Genomic DNA, 5,606 nt, shown 5'->3' on the forward strand with positions numbered 1-5,606 from the left:
CCCGCGGTGCTCCTGCTCTGGGCAGCCTCCTTCAGGAAGTCCCTCCCAACCCCCACACCCCGTTCGGGAAGCCATCACCCCGCGGCACCCCCCGGGCCTTTACAGCTCTACACTCTCGGGTGACACTCAGAGTCACCGTTTGCTGGGTGTTCCAGTGAAAACTGAAAACTTACTTCCAACCCGCTGGCTGGCGATGGACCCATGTCCCCTCCCCAGCCCTGCAGGAGCGGGCCTGTCAGTCCGGCTCGGAGGGGACTCAGGAGGGGCTGGGACCACAGCCCCTGGTAGGCCCGCGTCCTGGTTCTGGCGTGGGACGCTGCCTTTTCCTGTACGCAAGGCTTGACCTCCTGACCCACTTCCTGCTGGACCTGAGCCCAGTCTCGTCCTTGCCCGGCCACTGCGCACCTGCCCGCGCCTCTGTCCTTGGCTGGACCTTGTACCTACGTGGACCCGCTTGTCCCGACGGGCATTCGAAAGCCACCTGGAGTCTCATCACCAGGAGGCCCACCCCTGCCAGTCAGGCCCCAGTGGACTCTGACCCAGCTGCGCCCTCAGGGACGGCCCTGACCACTGCCCGTCTCAGGGGCTGCCCACCCTGTAGGTACCTTTGGTCTCAGATGGGCTGAATTCCCATCCAGCCGCCCAGCCACGTCCTCAGACTCCCTAAAAGCAGGGTGTGTGTGGGGGGGTGCATGCAGGTTAAAATCCCTAAATTGAATAAATAAAGGGTCTAATCCCTTTCTCCGCCCTGGATCCAGGAACGCACACAGGGTCCCAGGTAATTGACAGCAGAATCCTGCAGGAGAGAAGACCACCAGGCCTGCATCGAAGTAGCTGGTTGCACAGAAAACACTAAAACGACAAGACGTGAGCGTGGAGCCAGAATGAGTGGCAGAAGGAGGGTCAGACACACATGGTGTCGTTTGTTGGTTATTTATTGGTGATGTCACGGTGAGAAGTCACAGGCCTGGAGTCAACTTCCTCGACTACAAGCCTGAGACAACAACGTTTACCGGAAAATTCACTGCTAGGATCGACCGGGCTGTGTGTGTACAGGGTCTGGCCCTGTGGAGGCTGGGAGGTGTGTACCATCACCCACCACCAGCCAGGTGCTGAGGAAGCCGCCTTGTTCTGAGGATGGAGGAGGAGGAGGAGGAGAGGAGAGGAGAAGATGAGACAAAAAGTCAGGGGCAGGAGGAGAAGGAGGTGGGGCGGAGAGAAGAAGAGGAAGGAGAAGATGAAGGAGGAATAGGTGGAGGAAGAGGAAGAAGGAGAAGGAGAAGGAAAGAAGAAGAGGAAGACAAAGAAGAAGAAAGAAGAAGAAGAGGAAGAGGAAGAAGAAGAAGGAAAGGAAGAAGGAGGAGGAAGAGGAGGAGGAGGGAGAAGACTGTGCAGTCACTCCGTCTCTAACCGGCTGAGTTCTAAGTAGCAGTGACCCTGGGTCAGGCTTACATCCGAATAAAGGAGACAGGCCGGGACCATGAGACAGCCCTCTGTGCCGCTGAAATGTTCCTATGTGCCAACCGGCAGCTCTGGGCCCAGAACGGATGCCAACACTCGCTCGCTCACCTCCACCTGGACGCTCCCCACGCCGTGCCTGCCAGCGGGACCCTCATCCAGCAAGTCTCCCGGGTTAGCTGTTGGATCTTCTGTCTCGCCCCGCAGGCCGGCAGGCAGCCCTCTTACAGAACGCCTGCTGACCAGCTGGAGCAGCCTCGGGGCTGAACACGTTAAAATCAACTTCGCGGCGATGCCTTACCTGTAAGGACACCGGGCGTGTTGACATCCATAGCCCCCCAGGCGCGGGGATGCTGTGCTGAGACTGTCTTGCTTCTTTCTTCAACCCACATCTTCAGGAGCGCCTACTGCGTGTTACCCGTCACATCGATTTGTTCTTATTTTGAATTCTATTAGCTCTGGACTTCCGGGGATTCAAACCATCAAGCGTATGGAGCTGCACATGTATTTCGTTACTAATGTTGGTGTGAAATTGCACGTGACGGTCTTGAAAAGGCAAAAGTCTGGGGACACAAAGCAGACGCGTGGCTTCAGTGAGTGGGGACCGGATAGGGGACCAGGGGGCCGGCGGGAAGCTTTTGGGGCTATGACCCTGTCCTGGTCACACAACTGAATTCCCCTTCCAAAACCCCACAAAACATGGTTTCTGTCCAGTAGGCACATGCGCGCAGGAAGTCAGACTCTCACATCTTCAGGGCGCCCCCGGCCTGGTTGTAAAGTCTCTGATGGAAGCTATTTCAGGAAAAGGGGGGTTTTGGTGGAGACGTGCTAAGGGAAACGGCTTTCCATGGAAATCTAACACAGGAGCCGCGGTGGCCCCAGCCGGGGAGAGGGAGACGGACGTGGGAGAGGGAGACAGAGGTGGGAGAGGGAGACGGAGGTGGGAGAGGGAGACGGAGATGGGAGAGGGAGACGGGGGCGTCTGTTTGGAGTCTATTTTTGGTACCTCCCTTTGGGCCCAGCTCAGCTGCTCCTCCCGGTCTCTGGGCTCTGGGCAGACCCTCCAGGACTCTGGTTCGGGTTCCCAGGTGCAGGTGTCAGACTGGCTCACCCTTCCGCCCAGCAACCCCCCAGCACGGGAACGGACAGCTCCACAGAGGGATGGCTCCCTCCCATCACCGTTGGGATAGAGACACCTGAGCGTGACCAGCAGTCCCTTCTAACCTCCCAGCCTGGCCTCTCGCCGAGTCTCCTGCCTGCCCCATGGCCTCCATCCCCGGCCCCAGGCCCGCGTTCCCGACGGAATGTGACTGCCCGGACATTCTTTCCTGGCTGTGGCGAGGCGCACGCCTCTCCCCCGCCTGGCGAGCCTTTCCCTCAGTCCCTCTCTGAGTCTCGGTGCCCAGGACTCTGCTGGGGCACGGCCACCTGGGAACCTTCCCCGACACCAGCAGCCCCCACCTTGCCCTCGGGGACAGCTGTGTGTCTCCTCTTGAGAGAGTTCGAGGCGTCCCCTGGTGCATTGTGGGTCATGGGGGGGGCGGTCTGTTAAAACTGCAGATGTGAGCCCTAACCAGGTTGGCTCAGTGGATACAGCGTCGGCTCGTGGACTGAAGGGTCCCGGGTTCGATTCCGGTCAAGGGCATGTACCTTGGTTGTGGGCCTGATCCCCAGTAGGGGGTGTGCAGGAGGCAGCTGATCGGTGTTTCTCTCTCATCGATGTTTCTAACTATTTATCCCTCTCCCTTCCTCTCTTTAAAATATCATTAAAAAATATTTTTTTAAAAAATGCAGACTGACCCACAGGGTCAACTCTGTAGGGTGGGGGTGGGGCGGGCCCAGGGGCCTGCAGGGGGAGCGGATGCCCACGGTTCTCCGCAGGTATTAGGGTTGGAGGCGATTGAAGATCCATCCCAGCCCCAAGGTGAGGGCAAGGGCTGGGGAGGGTGGGGGCAGGTAGTCCTTGGTGATGTGGCCACTGGTCTCCAGCTCTGCCCACCGGGCTCTGTGCCCCCACCCCTCCCCCTGCTGGCTGGGCCATGGGACGGGCCAGAGCATTTCCTGGTCGGGGGGCCACCAGCCACCACGCACGCTCACCTTGTTCCCGTCTCCTCTGCCAAGGCTGCTGGCATGTGGAGCAGGTGCCCGCCCCCCCCCCCAGTGTCCCCTCCATGAGCTCTACTGCTAACGTCTTCTGCATGATGGCTCCTATCTGGGGGCCCACTCAGTGCCAGGCGCGCCCTCTGCCCGGAGGACACCCCTAAACAGCCATCAGGGACCCTCCTCACAGGCTCAGTCAGCGGGGGAGGCAGGTGCCCACCCTTTCGCCCCCGTTATTCCCAGAGTCTGTGGGATCCTCTCCTGCGGCTGGAGGAGCCCCTGGCTCAGGCAGATGATGAGGGTCCTCACCGTCACCAAACCCGCTTCCTGTGGGGACATGAGTTCATTGCCACAGGTGAAGCTCTTGCACACAGAGCCGCACTGTCGCCCCGACCCGCTGGGTTCTCCTGGCGCCTCCATGAGCCCCGGCCACTGTCCCCAGGGGAGGGCGCCTCTGGGCAGTGGGCATTTGGGGTCTGTGGCCGGGGAAGGACCAGGGTGCCATCGGCCCCAGGACCAGCGCGGCCAGGAAGTGCAGCTTCTACAGCCCCAGCAGAGCGGACACGAGTTCAAGAACTCGGTTCCTGAAGCAGGAACACACGAGGACAGTGGTTTGGGCCCTCTCTCGTCAGTAGAGACGTCTGAAAACCCGCAGGGTGGAGGCGGCTCAACGTCATCCCTCGCCCGCCTGGACCTGGCAGGGAGGGGAAGGAATGCTACGAAGGACATGGTCGGATCCACTGGATTAGATGCGTATGTTTTATTGATGTGAACTGACGAATTTGGTGACTGTACTGAAGTTAGGTAAGCTAATCCCCTACGCTTAGGAAAGACATCAAAGTATACGGGGGGTGGGGGGGGGCACAGGGATTGAACTGCCTGTAAATGATTCGGAAAAGTGATTCCGAGGCCTCTGTACACAGGTGTCTCCACACCTACCCAGCCCTGCTCTCTGGCCGGGGCCGCATTCAGCGCTGAGGGGGCCTGGGGCAGAGCTGTGAGGCCGCAGTGGTGAGCAGTGAGGTTTTGCTCCTTGAATTACGCATTCAGTGCTGAGGGGGCCTGGGGCAAACCTGTGAGGCTGCAGCTGCCGCAGTGGTGAGCAGTGAGGTTTTGCTCCTTGAATTTCCTCTCGAGTCCTTTGTTTAAAACGGGGTCCTCTGTCTCCCCATCTCCTAGGAATCGAAGGTTCTTCCCGCCCTGCTCTCCGGGGTTCCCTCCTGCGGTGGGTTTTCCGGGTGTGGACTGCGGGGCCACATTCTCAGGAGGCCTCCTTTAGTGACAGAGCAGGGTGGCCCTTCCCCACATTGCCCCGAACAGGCGGGAAGAGCAGGAACTGCAGGCAGCACCCCAAAGGGCCCTGGCACACCTGCCCCCCCGCTTGGCCTTGGGCAAGTGATTTAACGTCTGCGAGACTGGCTTCCTGGTCTGCACAGTGGGCATCTCCCGGGGCCGGCCTTGGAGGCCTCAGTGAGAGATTGGGGAACGTTTGGCACAAACGCACGCTCAGTAAAGGTAAGTTATTGTCGCTGTTTTTATAACATCAAGACCCGGAAAAAGACATAATTATCATCCTATTTGCATGGTGTAGAGACATTAGCGATCATATGAACGACAGTGGTTCCCACTGGCTCAGGTTCCTCTGTGCCAGCCACCAGCTGTGGAGGTGTGACTATTCCCTCTCCGGCGGGCTTATGCGCCCATTTCAAGGTAAGGACACCGAGGCGTGCTGATATTAACAACACGTGTGGGGCCTCCCCACTCCACCTGCCAGCCCTCCGGTGCTCACATGCAGATGGGGAAACTGAGGCTCAGAAGGCGAGTCCCCAGACCCGGCTGGCTCTGAGGCTCCCTCTTCCCGGAGCCCAGGGCAGCTGCGCGGCTCCCGCGTCCCGTCCTTCCGCGGCGGGAGCCCGGGATGCAGGGTTTGGGCTGCACAGTCGGGACTTGGAGTTTCAAAGAATTCGCCTACAAATTGCCTCTCTGGATAGGTCCCATGCGTCCGCCCCTGGCGCCCAGGCCTGGGATGTCGGGGTCCCGCGTCCGGG

The sequence above is a fragment of the Myotis brandtii genome, unplaced genomic scaffold (assembly GCF_000412655.1).
Source record: "Myotis brandtii unplaced genomic scaffold, ASM41265v1 scaffold743, whole genome shotgun sequence".
NCBI classification, from domain to species: domain Eukaryota; kingdom Metazoa; phylum Chordata; class Mammalia; order Chiroptera; family Vespertilionidae; genus Myotis; species Myotis brandtii.